Below are 21,322 nucleotides of genomic sequence, written 5' to 3'. Positions count from 1 at the left end.
GTCACTAACTGTCCCTCAGGGACTCACAATCTAATGTCTCTACCATAGTCATATGTCAATAATACAGTCTAAGGTCAGTTCTGAGGGGAAGCCAATTACCCTTACTGCATGTTTTTGGGAGGTGGGAGGAAACTTACGCAGACACAGGAGAACCTGCAAACATGCAGATAGTGTCCTGGCCAAGATTCAAACCTGGGACCCAGCGCTGCAAAGGCCAAGAGTGCTAACCTCTGAGCCACCATGCTGCCCATACAATCAAAATCTTCCTACTAACAATTATGCTACAATGCTACTACTACTCATCAACACATATTGGATGCAAATTAAACTACCCTAGTTGGCTATCTAATAAAAAAAAAAACAATAACAAAATAGTATATTGTAAACTGGCCACAACACCAGCAAATATCAGGCAGGGACAGTAAGATGCAGTGAAGGTGAGAGGTGGTTTTGTATCACCATGTCCATTTTCATTTTGTAGTGTGGTAAAAGAACAATGTAGGACTTTTTCCTACATTTGGAATAATGACAACAGATGGGGAAGTCAAAAGTTTGTTCATAAAGGATACATTGTGTTTCACATTGAGCCTGACACTTCACATGCATGGTCCAATGATGTAAGGAGACTACAGTATCTGTCAGCTGAACACATGAAGAAAAAGATCATAGCTTTCAGATCAGCACCTATAGTAGATTCAGGGATCTCCTTTTTTCAAACCTTGCATTGTTTGTGGTATTTCCTGACCCTCAGAACAGTAGGCAAATAAGCTTTGTTTGAGTCAAGTTTGGTGACCGCTCAACCAATGCAATATGAGATTCAAGTATAGCTATGGAATTTTACAGACTTTAAACTTATACGTCGACAGAGGTCACCATTTTAAGTTCTCTGATTTTTCTTGTCAGCACACCATCTATGTGGAAAGCAAGTGTGTTTAAGTTTTGTCTGCTATCAGTTGTAGCTTTGCTCATTAAAGACAAGCAAGAACGTGTCTGTGGTACCTGGTAATCTGGGGAGCTGTGCTTAGGGGAGCAATAAATTAAATTGTATTGAAATCAGATCACCTGGAGGTCCAGTACCCTTCTGCAATTTAGGCATTTTCTCCAGGGTAAATATATGGTCAACAGGCACACTAGCTCTAAGAAATTAGACGGAGGAGCAGAGCTCCACTGATTAACCCACCATTAGAAATGCACCAATAGTTTATACTTTCAATAAAATTGTTAAAACTCATTCAGGAAGAAATCTAGGAATCTGAGCTCCACACTCCCTATATTGAAATAAATTGTAGTGGCACTCCCCTTAGCTTTACTTAATGGAAGTCTTAGCTAAACAATCCCTAAACTACATATGGAAAGGGTAGGATAATTCACTCACTTAACAAACAAACCTTCAGCAATATTTACAAATCACAAAACTCTCAACCCATTCTACAATTGACAAGATTTGATTGGCACCATTATAAGATTGCTCAGTGGAATATTTAAAAACAGCTAACTGTGCCTTTAAATCCCTAAATGGCTGCTGGCAAGAATGAGACGAGCTATACATAGGGGCATGGGTTAAAAACAAAACATGCCTTACAGTGACTTACTACAATAACCATACTTTTAATGGAGGCTGGATAAACAACTGTTTAAAACCCTTTTGTTAACCGTCTGACAAACGCTTGGGAATCATCAGATATGCAATTTCACATACTGCAAATGTAAAAAAAAGCCTAATACAAAAAAAATTCTGACAAGTAGGCAGAAGCATAATGGCAGAACTGAATACACCATCTTCTGAAGTTAGCATTTTTTCAAATTATTGTTTAATTTTGCTGTTAGGTTTTTTGAAAGTCACTAAGAATGCCCAATCCTCTGATGGATCCCAAAACAGGTAAAGTTTTTTTTATTCCCAAAACTAAAACACAAATTTTAAACAAGAAATCACCTGTCTGCTATTAACAGGCACATTGATGTTTAAATTAGAAACACCTCTATAGTACCTGCTATTTCAGAGAAGCATATATTAAATAGTCATACAGAGTTGTATGAACTAAAGAAAAAATCACAATTTATTATATTCATTAAATAAACATAACCTTTCATTCCCCACAACGCACAATCCCCTGCACATGAATCACTGTTAGTAAGTGTTCACACGGTCAATATAACAACTCTGGTCTTTCTGATTTTCCATTGCAGCCTTACAGAACTTTTTTATTGCCTCCAAAGTAATCGCTGAAACAGTTTTTAGGTTTCAGGGAACTACTGCTGAAATAAAACGAAAAGGATTCCCCTTATATTGGTGGTTGGTGGGGTAAATAACCCCATCACAGTGGTGCTCAGAATTACAGACAGCTTAAAAAAATCATTGATGTAATTTCACTAGCTTTGCCAATTGGCAAACTCGGAACTATGCAAACACCACCAGATGGGAGATCAATTAGTAACAGCACAAGGAATTTCTAACTAGCGACCTGGTATACCCTTTTCTGTAAATCTCTTGTATTAAGGAACTCAGGGTTTTATATACTAATATTTGCCATTTTACTCCTTCATTGTTAGAGGCACACATCTATAGCTCACAATGATCCCTGGTATGAATGACTTCAGGTGCTAATGCTGAACAAAATAGCATTCCTGGTTAACAGATCCTGCTTCCACATTCAGTCCAGAAAGGAGTCCTTCTGTCAAAGTGCTCCTCTATCAGTAGAGATCCAGCATGGTTAGTTCCATTTAGTATACATTCCTACCCTGGTAGCAATGCTTCCACACTGCAGTTTTTAGAGGCTAAATACAAATACATATAGGAACAAAATACACCAACATGCGGTGCAACAGATTCTTATCATCAGCTATTTGTAGGGATGTGCTAATTTGAGCTGAATATTGTTATTTGAACCTGCAGGTGCCTGCATCTTCAGTAAGCAATATAATTTTGTTTTTTGTTTCCTGAGTGGAAAAAGATTGATGAAAGATGATCTCCCCTCCTCCTCGTATTGTGTGATACTCCCCCCCCCCCTCCTAGATTGTAAGCTCTTCGGGGCAGGGTCCTCTCCCCCTGTGTCACTGTCTGTATTCGTCTGTTATTTGCAGCCCATTTATTTACAGTGCTGCGTAATATGTTGACGGTATATAAATCCTGATAATAATAATGTACACACAGCGCTGTTCTTCTCTATGGAGAGGGGAGAGGAAAGGATGAGTGAGCAACACCCCACTGTGTCAGCACTACTGAAATGGACAATGAATGTTTTGGGGGATCGCTGTAACTATGTCAGATTTTTCCCTGAGATGGTCACAGCTGTTCATTTTAAACCAGAATAAATGGAAGTGTGTATATAGCCTTAATCTATCTAGTTTCTTCTTCTTGCATGTTATTTGTGCCATAAATAATAATTCCAGCTAAGGTGAAAGGTAAGATGATATGATTATATCCAGGCAGACTGAACCCAGCATGCAGATCAGACCTGAAAGTACAATACATTTTTACAGCTATCTAGGGATTAATAGAGAACAGTGACATAGGAAAAGAAATAAGTAAAAAGTTTACAACGGTCTCTATATACAGGTATAGCAAGAGGAATGGCAGAGCAGCCTGTAAAACATGAAGTGGAATAGTTTAGTTATCTTATAGAGCTATGGATGTCGTGGTTTTGTGTCCTGTAGAGTTGTGGTGGCTGGCAGACAAACCACAGCATACAACGTGGGATGCAGAATCCATCAAACTCTGAAGGGAAAGAAATCATCATGAGGTGCAGCTCTCCAAAAAAATGAAGGCTGGGGTCCCCACTTGCTGGACAGGTATGTATTTCTTTTACAGATGTCTTACTGCTTTAACCTTTTCATGGATCTCTTTAAATGTTACATAGATCAATACTATTTTATTCAGTCCTTCTTATATGAATACATCAAGGCTCAGAAAACTGTAATAATCCTTTCAAATAAAAATATAAAATTTGGGACACACCCAGAGTATACAGATTACAAATAAAATTTATCCCAACATTTATTAATATCTTAAAGTTGAACTCAAGCCAAAAAAAAAATCTTATAGATAGAGGGATTGATTTTTTTTTTATGGCGTTTTATTTTTTTTTTTTGTTGTTGTTAGATTTGTTCCAGTTAGGGGGATTTCACACAAATTAGTGGAAGAAAATAAGTTCACCTTAATTGGGTCACAGACAATAACAAAGATGTTATTACTCTTCCCACAATCTACCTACAAAAATGTTAACAAATGTGTTTGGTGTCATTTAAAGGAATTCTTTACTTCTTCTCACTCATAAAAGTCTAAAAGGACTTTGACTTGAGTTCTACTTTATAAGTTCATAAAAATCCGAATACCCAATATGTCTATGCTATACTCCACCAGCTACATCTGATAACAATAGCTAAAAATGCACAGATGACAGATCTTCTTAAGCACTGACTATTTAAAGGATTATCAATATTTATCTTGCAAACATAACCTACTGTACAATTTGTTTACTGTGCAAACAAAGGTTACTACAATAAAAAAGTACTTCTACTTGTATAGTGCATCCTATAGCTATTTTATGTACAGTGTGTGTCATCAGTCCTAAATATTAACAATGCTTAAGAGGTAACATCAAAGAAAATACAAAGGTCCACTGTTTTATTGAACCCAAACACATGTGTATGCTTGTTTTATGCTTGTCAACATACAGTCTAAAAGTGCAAATTTTTGATGCACTGATAAAACAGATGTAGCCTAAATTTACACACATTACAACAACCCCACAGAGAAAAAAAGAGACTGCAAAAGGCTTGGTAAAACGAATCTGCTAAACAGATGGTTGAGGGATGTGCATTCTCCCACTTGAAGCCAGATTCTACATATCACAGAAGTAGTGTTCATCACACACATTCCAAGGGGCTACTAAAATGTATGGGAATAAAATAGGTTTACATAAAGGGCAGCCCTAAAATGCCCCATATTTAATCAAGATACAACAAGATGCAGGCTAAAGCTACTGTGACTTAAACAAAAGTCAAATAATTTCCAGATTCATATAGGAGTGCTATGATCATTCTGTTTATTCTCTTTATTATGGCATGTCACTGTCTGTATTTGACTGTCATTTGAAACCCCTATTTATTTGTACAGCGCTGGGTAATATGTTGGCGCTATATAAATCCTGTTTACTAATATTAATAATAATGGATTTCTACTGCATGTACCTGAACTTTTTGGAGGTGGATGATAGGTTGCTGCACCAACTTGCTCTCTCTTTCTCTCTCTATAGAGAGATAATGAACAAACTTCATTTTTAGGATTCTGCTCTTCAGAACCTTGCTGCTCACAACACATGCAAGTCTAAAAGTATTTGTGCAAACTTTTTTATTTTTGAACAGTGTAAGTTAAAACTCCTTGCCCATTTTTTGCCATCTATTTTTCATTAGAGAAAGTATCCTATACTTTATTCCTCAACAGGAAAGAAGATGAACAGTTTGTCACAGCAGTAAGTGTTCTCAATAGAACATTTCCCCTGTTCTGGTGACATCAATGTACAATGCCCTTCTCACCCTTGTCAATACTTCCTGTTCATAAGTACCTTCCATGCCCCCCCCCCCCCCCCAATATATACCAGATAAGTAAAAATCCAGACCCTTCAATAGGCTTGGAATGTTTCTGGATAGGAAATGGGGCAACAAGTTTGTGTCCCCTCTCCTGTTCATAAAAGGTCCTTCGAAGACTAGTTTGCCAAAAAAATGGGGCAAAAAGTATGTAGTTCCCTTCATTTTGACAAAAACAGAAGCCGCTTGACCCAATCAGTGGCAAAGGTCATTGTTAGCGGAAAGGGCCAAAACCCTTGCATTGTGAGGTCTGCAGGTGGGGAGATTATTTTAAATCTGGAATCCCCCCTTGATATCTCTTACCTCACCCAGAGGAAAAAGAACACCAATAGATCCTTCTCCTCCAGCAACACTGCAGTGCCCACTCTGACAGGAGCTGCATTACAGGAGCTTCTGTCATCTTGGTAAGTCATAATTGGTTGAAAATATATGAATAGGGATGACATGCTATCATTGTTTAGATTTGTTCAGCCAATTACAACAGAGGGCAGATAAGGGTGGAAGGTCCCAAGCCTACTGAAGGGTCTCATTTCAGATTTAGGGGTCCCCACATTGTTTTGTTTTATTGCATTGTTTGCTTTTCTGCTTAGTTTAGGCATTAAAAACATCTAAACTCCTGCATGAGCACTTGCAAGCACAGGTACAAGAGCTATTTCAAGCTTCAGCCTTGAACGTCCTAATGAACTGACACCAAAGCTGCTGCCTCATACTGCCTCTTAAATAACTGATTAGAAAATTACCCTATATTTTTTGCAAGTAATTTTGAGAGGTAATTTTATGTCAGTACTTCCTAATCATAAGTACCTTCCACTGCTCAGAATCACAATGTCCTCTCGGTACTCCTTCACCTGTCCCTGTAAGTATTACCAACCACTGCCTAAATTGTACAGTGGACCAGGGTAAAGTTTTGTTCTTTTACTTTTATGTGACTAATATACTGATTAAATAATATAACAGAATACATTTACTTAATGGTCCACTTTATGGTATACTTGCAAAACAAATTCATGCCACATAATGCCTGAACAAGCTATGAACTTGTACTCTTACACTTAGTAATATGGAAAATAAAAGTTTTACACCCTTTCCTTAGGGAACCTCGCCCACCCAGATTTCAGGCATAAAGTGTTACATTCTGCATAAGTGACTTTTAGATAGCATTTTCCATGATTTTTTTAATGATTAAGATATGATAATTAGCTTATTTTATTTAATCGTACTAAAGCTAGTACCGTCAGTTGCATTTTATTTCCCATACCAAGACTTATGGAGACTTCTTTGCAACAACTTATTTGCTCCTGGCTGCTGAATTGAGTACAAAACACAGGTAAAGCACAGATTTGCGTTAAACATAAAATATTATTACAAATAATGCTGCATTCTAATAACAATATGTGGTAATTATCTGGAAAGGTGATTTTTATTATAATAAATCTAAATGATTTGTATGTACTTTTATTAACATCGTTCTCCACTATTACATGCAGACCAACCTGTCCTTAAAGTACAATTCTGGTATTGTAGCTCCCATTCTCCCCCAGAATAATCTTCTATAAGCCCAGGTCAGGTTGGTTCTTGATGCACTGGTCTTACAGGAAGTGAGTTAAGCTGCATACACACGTGCAATTATTGTCGTTGGAAAGGATCTTTCACAATCCTTTCCAACGACAAAGGACTGCGCGATGCACGAACGAGTGCTATACATACATCACATTCTGCGCTATGGAGAGGGGAGAAGCGGGGAACGACGGCGCTGCACCCTGCTGTGCCGTCGTCCCCCTTCCCTTGCATTAGGATCGTTCGTTGTCCATCGTTCGTAGATCCGCCAGGGCGGTCATTCGAACGATGGAGGACGGGAGCTGTACACACTCCAGATTCTCGCCCAATATTGGCCCTGAGTCAATTATCGGGCGAGAACTATTGGATGTGTGTACGTAGCTTTGAACATCAATGGCCATTGTTTCACATGGCATTTGAGTGGTGGTAACATGAAGTAGGGGGTGTAACTCATAACAACCAGATTTACACACCCATTGTTTTTGAACAAAAGAAATAATGGTGAATGTGTATTTGTTGCTATAGGCAGCACTTGCTTGCACTTTGCACAATTTTTCCTTAATTATATAACCCAGATTGCATTTAATCATGATCATAACACAGTGATATCCATGGTTCAGTAAATATTTTTAGATGTAGTTGTTTTTGACATTATTATAACTGACCTGTATTTTTAGTAGTGTAACCTTTTTCTAATGTATTGCGAATATATAAAGGTACAATAATAAATGAAAGTATGAGAGACTATGATACAAACTATACATACTTTAAAACAGATGGTACAAACCGACAAGTGAAAGACATTCATGCAGATAACTATAGTGATTAACAGCATGAAGGAATAAGGGAAGGCATAGTGTCCTACTTGAGCATTCACATTACAGACAATGGGGTATACATTCTTCAATCATCCGTTCCTATAGCAACCAGTACAAGATTCAGGCCCTGCACACAATATAGTGCTCACATCTCTGTAGTGACACAAGGTTCACAATTGTATTGCTAATCACTAATATAAATAAGGTTGTACAAGTACATTCCTGATATTTCTTTTTCTGTGGAAAAGCTTTACTCAAATTCCTTAACAAGAATACATTATCATAAATAAATAATTGCCCAACAAAAAACTTTCTCCTTTATGGTTTGACACAAAAAGTTATAGAGAAAAGCTAATATTTGTAAAGTTTAAAACTGCTGGAAGGCATATATATAAATGATCAATCACATTTCTAATTGTAGATCTTTATAAAAATATACAACACAATACAATTATACAATAGATTAGTAAATTAATTATTTAAAAATATTGGAAAGGCAACTTTTTTCACAATTTACAAGCAATGTATTTACTATCAAAGGACTTTTCCTTTCAAGTTAAAGTATATGTCCAAAACTCTGTATTCATATATATACATAGTCAACCTGGGAAACACAGCTTATAGTGATTGCAGACAAAAGTGTACTAATGCTAGACATACACTATATGGGGCTTTATTTATAAAACAGGGAATTTGACATTCCCCCAAGCATTCCCTGGTGGGAATCAAATGCACCATTGAACCGCATTGACCTGAAAAGGGAATGTTTGAGGAATGTCTAATCCCCTTTTTATAAATAGAGCCCTATGTGATTTTAACTCAATGTTTTTTCCTCATTTGTAAATATGATCAATATGAAGGGATCCATGCAATCAACTACAAGGAATAAATGTATCATCCACTTGTAACAGTACAACAATAATACACAGATCTAACATATACTGAGAATAACACCCTGAATACAAGACAAAAGAAGTGCTGCTGTGCCATGCCCATACATACATATGCTGAGAACTGCTCCCAGAATACAGGTATAATATCCATGCAAAAAAAATAAGGACAGATACAAAGAAGTTCACCCAGCCTATAGGACACAAGAAGAGATATATGTTCATACATAGAGAATAGGAACAGATATTGGGAATCACACCTAGAATACAGGACAAAAGACGAGATGCTGTAAAGAGTCTTTACATACACCCAGAATATAGGACAAGAAAAAGTATATTGTGCAAAGTCCATACATAAAGAATAAGAACAGCTACAAATAAGTACACTCAGTTTACCGGACAAGAAGAAGTGACACTGTGCAGAGTGAGTACATATAAGAAACTTACACCCATCATATAGAAGACGTGAGAAAGAACTGTCATGTTTGCGTACAAAGAACAAAGGTAAAATATATCTCAAGTACATAACAAAAGAAGTGCTATTCAATGTCCATACGTAAATGTTGTCAACTTAATAGTAAGCAAAATAGCAAATTATACATCTTCAGCATTTTACATATATGCACTATATAAATAACTTTCTGACGAAGTCCTAGGGACCTCGCAACCATACAAGAAAGATGGATCTCTTGTGAAGGAGAGGAATCCAGGAAGATTTACACATCATGCAAGATGACATAGGTAAAATATAGGGTGAGTCCCTGCATTTAGAATGAGTTGATAAGAGGTTAAAGTTTGCAAAAGTTTCTCTTTTATTTTAAACTTTTTTTATTATTGTTTTTGCGCTGTAATTTAAAGCCCCAGTGACAGCTCATGCAATGCTTGTTGCTGTTTGTAATTAACTGTGATGGTGATCAAATAATCAGAAACCACACAGATTCACAGAAATCTACAGAGTATACCCAGCGAGCACACATCTTAGGTTAATACTGTACTGTACTATATATATTAAAAGCAGACACAGAAGTAAGTACAGTGTAACCTCAGAAATCCTTTACCTGCACTGCGCAGCCTGCTTACAATACTTCCAGCCTGCAGCAGTGCTGACCTCGCCAGGCAAAGTTTGCAAGCTGAAGCCAGGTGAGTGACATCTGCCCCAGGCTAGCTCAAAAAGAATAACCACCAGCCTGAGGCCAAATGACTTTAGCTTGTGGATTTTGCCTCCTGGCACTTCTTACATGATTGGAAATTAATGGGGTCAATATTTATTTTTATTGTAAGGCAGAACTCTGGTCAGTATACAAAGATCACATGAAATATTAGTCCAATGCTTGTTTTGCCTGGTGGTGTACAACAGAGAAATATTATTATTATTATTATTATTATTATTATTAATAATAATAAACAGTATTTATTTAGCATCAACATATTATGCAGCACTATTTAAAATATTTGTGTTCCCTTGGCAGCTGGCACTTTTTTCTGCTCCCACTTTAGTCATAAAATTATGAGCCCAGATAGTATTGGCACTCCAGTTTTGATCCCAGGTTCTTATCCCACCAATAGGACACCTAACATGTTGGCATGCTAGCTTTGGTGCTAGGTTCTTATACCTCTAACAGAGCACTGAAAGTGTTAGCACTCCAGACCCGGTCCTAGGTTTTTATCGCACTGACAGGACACTTGGTGTTGGCACTCCGGCTCTGGTTCCAGGCAGGTTACAGGTGCCTGTGAGAGACTGACACTGTAAACTTATTTGGAACATACTGTTATTTAAAACCTTGAAATCTACAGATTCCATTTACAGTTACAGCATGAACATTTCTCTATAAATTCAATTTGTAGCATTTAAAAGTCATAATAAAAAAAGGTGTCGCTAAAAATAGGGTCATGTTTGCAAAGGACAGAATGCATTTTCCTAGTCTGCTGAAATTCCACAATTAATACTAATGGCAATTAACCAGCAAGCACTTTTAAAACATCTGTACAATGTTCACAAGTTTAACACGCAAATTAGGAAATCTTATTGTACAGGAAAAAAAGCAGTTAAATACATTTTTGGTAAAGTATTTTGAAAATAGACCTTGTAAACAGTAAACCTTTCCCTTTTTATCACATGCTGGGTTGACAAACCTTTAAAGGCCCTATAAATGACATACTGTAAAATGCACATTACCTGCCTGATCGTCACCCAGCTGTCAAAATATGCTGAACTGAGCATCTACAGCTCATCTTTTGCTGCCAGGTATACCTGGCAATCCCAACTTCCCTGGTGACTGCCAGGACTAAATACACTCCAACACATCTGAGCAGGAATTATCTCATCCCAGCCCAACCTATCAAGACCGAAAGGATGGCTGGACCCAGAACAGAATGGGGACAGGTGAGTGTCCCCTTGGATTAGTTCAGATTTAACAAAACACTTTTAATAGCATATTTATCTAACAAAATTGGAGCAAGGTCACTGAAGGTTGACATACACCCTAAATCCTGGCGAATCAGCATTTTGCACTCACAATGACAAATGAATGCACAGGATAGTAGACACTAAAATATACACAATGTAGATTTTTAGATAGCAGAAAATGGTGTCCTCTTATTCCTGACAAGTGTTATGTGAAGTATGTGAAGAGAGCAGAGAAATATGCAGCAGATTCTGGGATGGGGCCATACCAATGTCAATAAATTGTTCTGAAAGCAAACAATCATCCAACCACCTTTTACTATACATTGAAAAGCCTGCAGCAGATACCCCCTGGCTATTTAAGCTGTGGGCTGAAGCTACATGGGCTGCCTTTAAACCTGTAGCAAAAATAAGTCATTTTTAATGTCTGTAATTTCATGTGATCACATGCTCACAATATTCACTCAGGTTATTAGTTGTTTTTTTTAGAAGTACAGTTCAGATGACTTTCCAGTATTGGAGACAATGCAGAATTAATTTCTTGTACTTCTTGTTTTTTGAGATCATTACCCTACCACACATGACCATAACTACAGAAGATGTTTGGGATGGAGGGCAGGAGGTGAAGTTAACACCTAGGGCTGTACTAATTACATATGTTGTTCCGGTGGCCCTTAGTGGAGATTCTTTAATATTACTTGATCGGAGTAGGACCTGCTGTCAGTAACAAATGTAGGGCGTTATATAACTACCTGCTTCCCCATTCAGGGCTTTGATCACAATTCGATAACTGACTTCCTTTGCGGCTTTAAGATGTCATCTGATCAAAGAGCCTAAATGGAAGCTGACGCTGAATGATGTAAGAAACAAAGGTGTGTCACAATAAACCATATTCCTGAGGAACTCCAACCTTCAGAATACCATGGCACGGGTCACATGGTACACTTTCTTTACCACACATGGAAGGACCACTTTCTTCTATTCATCTCTCGTCTAAGGGCCCATTCACATTTTGTTGTTCCCCATTACTGCATGTTGTGTCATGCATTAAACACGTGGCTTCTTTTAATTGTATATTTCTGCATTGCAAGCAATAAACGCTTGTTTAGGTCTACAGGGGATGTAAGTTACCTCCTTGGATTGCTCCGGCAGACTCTTCTCCTTTGCATTTGGTCCCCGCAGCGTCTTCTCCAAGCTGTTTTGTGGTGCAGTCTCAGGCACTGATCCCTCCAATGCAGGAGCAGTAGTCCAGCATGGTAATCTATGTTTATGACCACAACCTTGTGATCAGCTGAAAGAGGAGCTCCTTCAGGGGAACAAGGGATAAGGAAGGAAAACTTGTTCTTTACATCACCCCAAGGCCTAAACTATCATTTACCCCCTGCATATGTGGTAATAGACCTGCTGCAACAAAAGTCTATTTAAAATTCCTGGAGTGCAGCTTTACGTCCCTTTTATTTTAGATACGCTGCAAATGTGCAGGAACACCCCAAAACATGTGCAGCGTTTTGTGCGGTAGTGGGTTACCATGCGCTGCAAGCTAAGAATGTTAACGCTGTGATAACTTAGTGCTGTTCTCAACCAATGCGCCAATCAGCGTCAATGTGATCACATCACTAAAAATCGCTCTCTTACAAGTCACAGGTCCTAAATTAGGCGACTTTGTCGCAAAGTCGGTCGCCGGTGTAGCTCCAGAAATAGAGAAGTGCATAATACAAGACATATATACAAATTTCAGTAATCAGACATGGAATTAGGAGATTTATTGCTATTAGTATATTACAGACTATATGAACAATGAATGTAGGGCTATTGCAGACACGTCACTAAATTTCCAGTACAGCACACACTCACCATCCCGAGCAGGACGACTGCAGACCCCAGCACACACATCCATTCACTGATACCGGTCACTATTCATCCCTCCAGCATGGTGACCCGACACTGCTGACAACAACTTTCCTTCTCATTCTTTTTCTTTTTTTCTTTGCACAGGGTAGAACGAAGCCTCTCCGGGCGCTCGGCAGCTGCGGATTGGCTGAGTCTCAGTAGAGCTCTGCTGCCATTGGTGGTGGAGGCTGTCAGTAAAGCCGGGGAGTCGCTGCAGAGAACTGGAGGATTTGGAGATTTTGTCTCCCCCCACACACACTTGTAATTCACATCCACAGCATTCCTCCGGGGTCACCTGACCAGCCCAATGGCTTCTTCCCCAACAGCTGTCACTGGAAGGAGCTCTCTGGGTCTTGTCATCCTCCTCCCTGCAAACTATTGCTTACAGCGTTTTATTATATCATAACCCCTCACCTGGAGGGACTTCCCCTCTTTCAGAGACTCTTTTCTCCTCAGTTGTCCCTCCTGGGTGGATATATACACCTCTCTAAAATATATTATTATTATTATTATTATTATTATTATTATTATTATTAATAATAATAAACAGTATATATAGTGCCAACATATTACACAGTGCTGTACATTAGATGGGGTTGTAAGCCTTAGTCTACACGGACGTTTTCCCCAGCGTTTAACCTGAGGCTTTTAAAGCCCATGTATGAAATCTTCATGCATTCCAATGGGCTAATCTACACCAGGACGTTTCCTTGAGGCACGTCTATGAGCTTGCAACATTTAAAAAATTAAAACGCTGGGTTAAAGATGGAAAACGCCCAAAATTGCGAGTAAACGCTTCTGTTGTTTTCAATGGAGCATTTTCCCGCGTATTCCCACATTTTTGAGGACCTAATATGCAAATTAGTTAAAAAGCCAGGGAAAACGTGGCATAGGCGATTTCCAGCAAGCTTTAAAACGCTAACAAAAGTGCATATAAACACAATAGGAACATATACATGTGTTTTTAAAAAGGTCCTTGTAGACCCCGCCTTAATGACAGACAGATACAGACAGTGACACAGGAGGAGGAGGGGACCCTGCCCCCAAGAGCTTACAATTAATTATTTAACTAGTTAAAAGTGATATTTTTGTACTAAACCTTTCATCTGGCCTCTACAATATTTAATAATTATTATAAAATACACATAGCTGTGGGAAAAATGTGTTATATTATTAATAATAATTGAAAGAGAGGGAACACAAATCACTAAGATCTCATGGAATCTTTAAAGTGGTACCAAAAATCCTTTGGCACTTTCTGACAATAAAGAGCTGCTATACACAGCTCTTCGATGTCAGACATTGCATTGTGTGTCTGCAATAGGATTCAGATAACTGTCTATTTGTGCAGATAGCCCCAAAACTTCTGGCGGGACATCAGATGAGAATCTAGCCATATACATTCTCAATATTTAAGGTTGCAGTGTAATGTAAAGTGGAATTTGATTGTAATGCATTGTAATGCAATAAAGTGTAACAAGCAGATAATAGCAATCTACGAGATCTTCTACTCTAATACTTTTAGACTGTAGAAAACTGCAATCTAATGGTCTACAAATTAGGATTTACTACAATATTCCACCCCTCTACTATGCTTAAGGGCACCCTCTTCTGCATTGAGTCTGTTTGTTAGGAGGGGAGGGGGAGTCAGGTCAGCACTGACAGTTATCCTATACCTGAGACCTTATTTAATTTCTGTATAGAGTATTTGTTAGTCCATCTTTCATAGTGGACAGAATTGCAGTATCTTGTCAGTCATGCAGAAACATGCATCTCCTGCCCCCGGGGCCCATAAAGGGGCAGTAAAATGGCCAAGTAAGGAATGTGGGATAGAGGAGGTGAATGGGTATAGGATGCTAAGTGGACGTTTATTGCCTCCAGGGAACCCAATACGACAGTGGGCAGAGACAAAAACTACCAACTAATAGACAGCGTTACCTAACACACTACAAGTACAAATTGAACCCTTTCTGCCCCCTTTTTAAAAATTGGTGAACACTTTTGTAGGTGGTGGCTCTGACTGTCACTGACCACCGATGATCAGGCAGATCATGATTGTTTTTTCAGACAGAGAAGTTCCTTTTTTGTATTGTAACAGTTTATTAAAACCACTTTCAAATGCTTAAAAATACTTGCATTTGCAAGCAGCACCAATTCATGTCTATGGAGGCCACATGAGTGGAAAGCCAACCACCTGTCAAATAAAGGATAATAGACATACCCATTTGGGCCAATGTTAACCAAAAAAACCCTTGTGTAAACGTAGCCTTAGGCTAATTTCCAACCTCTGGTTGACTGCAGTGGTTTGCTGCATGCTCAACTGCTTTCTCAACTGCTTCCATTCAATAGGTGTGGTTGGTACCACATTGTGCAGTAGGCTGCAGTGAATTGCTGCAGCAGTCACTGAATACAACATGTTGCTTCTGGTTACCCTCAATCCGCTTTCATTAACTGGAATTCAAATACAGATCACAGCGTTTATAGCAGTAAAAAGCAGTTGCTGCTGGAGGACTGAAATGTCCCAGAATATACCTTTATCCATCAACTTCCTAAAAGCACTGAACCACAGCAAATTGCAACAGCAACTGCACTTAACTACATGACATGGAGGTTGGGCCTGGTTGTGGTAGATCCAACACTGTATGGAAAAGGGACAACTGAGGGCAACTAAGAGCAATGGTTTTCAACTGCAAGTCTGAAAGGGGCCTTAGTGTCCAGCAGACACAATAAGGAAAAAGAGTAAACAAACTTACAAAACAGATGATCCCATTACTAGATTTTACTTCAGTTCTGGTGACGGTTGTAAATTTTTACATTTCCTATCATAATGGTCAACAGGACAAAAAAAAAAAAAAAGGTTTATCTCTAAATCAGAATACATTGAAACCCTGTCAAAGATTCTTGTACTTTCCCAGAATATGCAAAACTGCAAAACAAACATATTGTATTTAGTTGTACTTTATACCTCCAATGTTCCTATAAGCATTTCACCGTCTAAATTTCACGTATACAGTATCTATGACATTTGTGTAATGTCTGCCTTCGTGAAATGAGGTTACTTTTTCAATCATTGTGTCATCGTCCATTGTCTGTATGTGTAGTGGTATCCTGCTTGAGGCTCCAGTCATAGTTTATGACAACGCTGCTCTTGCTACAACATGCTTCGTTCTAGATCTGTGTGGGAACATGCCAAAGATACTATCATGAAATAAGCTTTAGTAGGTGAATGGAAGGAACATATCGCTGCTTTTTCTGCTTTTGTATACTGTACCTAAAAGATCATATTTACAAAGGTTTCATTTCATTGCAGCTCAGGTATGTGTGCACTATCAGTATCAGCATCAGTATTTGAATATATAGTCAAATAGGCCTAACACGTTTGCATACATCGGAAGTCCAATATTTCATATATATATATATATATATATATATATATATATATATATATATATACATTGCAGAAAAGTAATTTATAATCCATATATGTATGTGATAAGCTAATTGTAATGGGGCTATGTAAAAGTAGTGATAATGCAATTTAATATCCCATTATTATTACCTTTATTTATAAAGCACCAACATAATACACAGCACTGTACAATAAATGAGAGTTGCAGATGACAAACACAATAGACAAACACTTTTGGAGAAATGATACATCTTCTGCCAGTTTATAAATGCATTCTGCTTTGTATTTGAGCAGATTTTCTGTTAGATTGTAATTGTTGCCTGTGTCTCTAAATAGATTTCTCCGTCTTTGAGTTCTGTGTGACACCTGACATATTGACAGGAACTGAGTTGGAAGATTAGGATAAAGTTGGACTTTAGGTCCTCTTCACATTTTGCATTGCTATAATGCAGGGGTGTCCAAATCCAGTCCTTGAGTGCCAGGATCTACACATATTGTTAGCCTTTCTCTAGCAATACATTTAGTAAGGTATGGTTAGAAAGAATCAGGATGACTATGCTTATATACTTGGCCTGTGTGACACCCATAAGGAATGGAACTGGACAGCTCTGTTTTATTGCATTACCATACATTATAGTGCTTTGCACTGGCACCACACTATAACCTACAGAAGACTGGTTATGTACCTTCTGAATGCAATGAATTCAATGTATTTTGGTGCCATGTAGTCCATGGCTGCTGCAACTCTGGATTGGAGAGGTATTTAAAATGAATATCACTGTACTGTAGAACACGTTTTGCCTTAATGCAGTTATGCAAAGGGAGCCTTGAATTGTAATAAAAGTGCTATAGGTACAGTACCGTAGGGACCCATATACATCACTGCCCTGTATGCACATAGTGAGCACCAAGGAATCATTCATTAGGAATAGCACCCAATATGCCTGTGTTGCAACACACTAAAACTGTTGTGATGCACTAGCAAGAATGCTGCAGCTCTGATTTTGTTTTCTATATATAAATATAACTCAATTTAGTTTGTTTTCATATTTTGTCACCCGATTTACACTGCTATAAATTTTTGGTTTTGGTGTACAAAAATGACATTATGTAATTTGAACATCACACATTTTGATGAAGGCATTGTGCTGCATAGAAGCAGCCCATGAGGGTACTAAAGGGGAGTGTCAAAAACTTTTGGCCTTGTGTCAATTGCATCAGTTGGAAAGGCTTATTCATGGTTCACTGGTGCATTTGACCATATGCTTGTATAGAAAGGTAAAACCCGCTTAAGGCAAACAAAAGCCCTTTGAGACAGACCCTAACAGAATATTAGGCATGTACTTTTTTGAAGTAGGTAATTGCCACAGATGGCAGGTGTGTTGTGTTGTGCTAGTATCCAATTACTGAATTTGCACCATTCAGATTTAGTGACACTACAGCTTCATTGTAGAAATGTATGTTTTACTGTAAAGTACTAAAGTACTAATAAGAAGGAGATATTTGATACAAGTTTGCTAGGACTCGGTATTGTAACAGGCTATTTCATTAACATAAATAAGGTGCTTGTAAGTAAAGCTATAATGCTATACAGGACTGATTCTGGGCATAACTGATATCAGTTGTCAGTTATTGTTTCACAGCTTTTCTCCCCATTATCTTTGTCTTGTGTCACATCAGAAAATCTGTTATCAACCATGGCTTCTCCAATTTCCTTATGGCCAGCACTAGTATTGGCTGCCAATGGCATCACAACTGGGCCCATGGCTAATGGTTGCTTCTCTGCCTCTGTACCTATTGCAGCAGTATGCATTGGTTGATCACCCAGGACATAGAGGCTAAAGCCAGCAGGGGAGTGTAGGTATGTAGAGAGGGGCTTTGTTATACATTATGTCAGATCAGCTCAGAAGGTACCTATAGTTTAAAGAAGGTTGGGTAAGCAGAGTTTTGTAGCAGGGAGGGTTATTACTGCTGAGAACGATTTAATTTTGCAGACAAATGATCACTATGCCATAGTATCATATGAAGCAGGTTACTGGGAGTGTCTTGCTTAGGGCACCAAAACAGCCAGAAACCGTGTTAATACTACGAATTTGTTTAGAGGACTTATTCATATTGTAGTGAATGTGACATTCACCAAATTTTCCTGTTGCTGCAAAAGTGTATTGGGGAGGGGGGGCTAAATCAGGTTCACCCTACAACAAAAACTTAAGGCCATGGTTTTCTGAGACATCTCTGCTACAAAAACATCACAATTTTTTACCATTTCTCTAGCCCTAGAATAAATATACCTAGGCTCCACTGAGCAGTCTCATCATAAGGTAAAATTAATAGTCAGCAGAGAATGTTTTTAGACACTACTAAACTTCTACTGGGCTCAGAACAGAAACATACAATTAGAATCTTCAGTCTGTAAAGGTACTGGTATTAAAAAAATATGTTAATGTACTTTATAAACATTGATTATTTATTTATTTTGCCAATATGCTCGACTCCACAGGCTGTACTCTGCAGACTGCATTTTATAAATGGGCTGTAAAATGCAAATCAGAATGTGGAGTATCCTAGCTGTACATAGCGTAAAGCAGATAGTGATATCCGCTCACTTTTATAAATGAACTCCCCACTATTACTGAGAAAAAAGAATTGTTCTTCTCTGGTCACAACTTGTTTTTTTGGAGAAGACTGATTAGAGTTTATTGTTCACAGATACATGTGACAAAATGTAAGACATGAAAAAGTGATGTCTTTAAGCAGTGGGGGTTGCTGGATGCACAGTAATGGAATGTTGGACTTTCAGCACTTTGTCTAAATTCATGAAGAGCGGCTACTGGTCAGCTGAAAGTGGCATAGCTTGCTTGCTCGCTTACTTTATTCTTGTGTGCATGCACATGAGGAGCTCTCCCCAATCATTATTATTATCCAGTATTTATATAGCACTGACATATTATGCAGTGCTTTACAAAGTCTGTAGTCATTTCACTAGCTATCTCCAGTGGCCAGACCCTTCTGCCTTGCTGGCTGGAACTATGTAAGGTGAATAAGGGTGGTATCAATATGGAGTAAAATAGTTCCCAGTATATTGGCCACCACCCTATGCTGCAAAATTAAGGAGCCAAATGAGTCACAGTGGAAAAAGGAAGAAGCCTGAGGGACAAATGAGACAACGCTTCAATAGAACGCCCCTCTCTGGGCCTTATAGCAACCCACTATGGTTGATATGGTGAGCCCTATACAACCTTGCACAGTTGTACAGTGAAGTACTGAAAGTGCATACTTTGGTTTTAATGAACACACTCAGCATCTCACAATGTACAGCAAAAGCTGCAATTAGAACTTGCCTAAGTTCTAGACTGATGGACATCCAGTATCTTCCAGCCCTTCCTGTCTCTGGCCCACCACTTTTATTCATTGGAATTTAGTGTTTAAAATTATGGATGCTTAGCATTACATGTGAATGTTGCTTAGGGTCTTTTTAAGCCAAAGAAACTTTATACCACACCCTGCTGACCCTTCCCACCAGCCATGCCTACATTTCCTGCTTTGCACTGAGAAAGTCAGGTACAAATTGATGTTGAGTATAAAACAGTATAAGTAAGTATGAAAACAAAACATGTGGTAATAGGTAGCAGTGTAAAAGCAGAACAAACTTCAGCTTTAATAGAAAACTGAGGCAAAATTTGTATTTTTAGTTTATTCCCTGTCCAAGGTGTGAGAGGGGTTAAAAAATTTTCATACCAAGATACATCAGATGGTATATATGTCTGATAATAGTGAAATGTACTAAAAACCAGTGGCTTTAAAACATGCACAGTTCAAACAGGATATTGATCCCACCCCCCCAACACACACACACACACTTGTAAATGCTAATCACATATAACAATATTGCCAGTTAAAACATTTGTGGAATCCTTCTTTATTCTTAATTCATATGTTCCTTATCTGTGTTCATGATAAACAGCAGTCCCTATACCTCCATGACTAGAATATGCATTATAATTAGGATACATGTAGCTGTAGGGGTCCCACTATGCACAGACCAAGGATAAAAACTCAGGAAACATACATTTTACACACTCTGATATGGGGAAACACCTCATCCCTATCACAGACCTAGTTACAAAGATCAGAATTATTAATACACAAAAATTGATAATTAAACCCATTTGTTACTCTTCCACTATTATTAACATTTATAAATTGCCAACATATTAAACAGCTCTGTACACTAAATAGAGGTAGTACATGGCATGTACACAAATAAACAATGACACAGGAGGAAGAGATCTAAGATTAACAGTATAACTGTACTGTAGAATTATTCAAATGCAACAATTTAGAGTTTGGATGAAAGATTTAGTGCAACACACACTTCTGATAACAATAAATTATAGCTTTTTGTGGTCCATAAATCAAACCAAAAAGTGGGACAACTAGAGAGAAAGGATGGAGAAAATTTGGTTTCGAAAGAGGGATGATCTCTCCAGATGAGGGACAGCTGTGGAGATTTGGGAAATACAGCAGGCAGACACAGAAACAGTTTGGCTCCCCTAAAACTTTCATAAGAACTGTAAATGGTGACTCAAACCTTCCTGTCTGGCTGTCAAAAAGCAATGAAAGGCCTCATGGGAAGAATAGCTGGACATGACCCCAAAGTTAAGCTAGCACAGGACCTTGAGCACAAACTGCTGTAATCTTGTGTGAATCAGCTGGATCTGTGTCGAATGTTAAACTTGCATGATATTTTTCCCAATATAAAACATGG

At 38.2% G+C, this 21,322-nt stretch overlaps 1 protein-coding gene across 2 annotated transcripts in view; it reads right to left on the bottom strand.

The window, feature by feature from the left end:
* The window catches only part of ARHGEF10 (Rho guanine nucleotide exchange factor 10), an 88,140-nt gene extending 74,814 nt beyond the window's left edge, over positions 1-13,326 (bottom strand). For both annotated transcript variants that reach the window (XM_072408418.1, XM_072408419.1), the window contains exon 1: positions 13,110-13,326. The gene's annotated coding sequence lies outside the window, so the exon portion shown is untranslated. The remainder of the gene's footprint in view (positions 1-13,109) is intronic.
* Positions 13,327-21,322: the final 7,996 nt, after the last annotated feature.

This window comes from Pyxicephalus adspersus, chromosome 4, assembly GCF_032062135.1.
Source record: "Pyxicephalus adspersus chromosome 4, UCB_Pads_2.0, whole genome shotgun sequence".
Taxonomy (NCBI): domain Eukaryota; kingdom Metazoa; phylum Chordata; class Amphibia; order Anura; family Pyxicephalidae; genus Pyxicephalus; species Pyxicephalus adspersus.
Note: the sequence above shows the minus strand (reverse complement) of the source record. Positions and strands in the feature narration are given on the sequence as shown.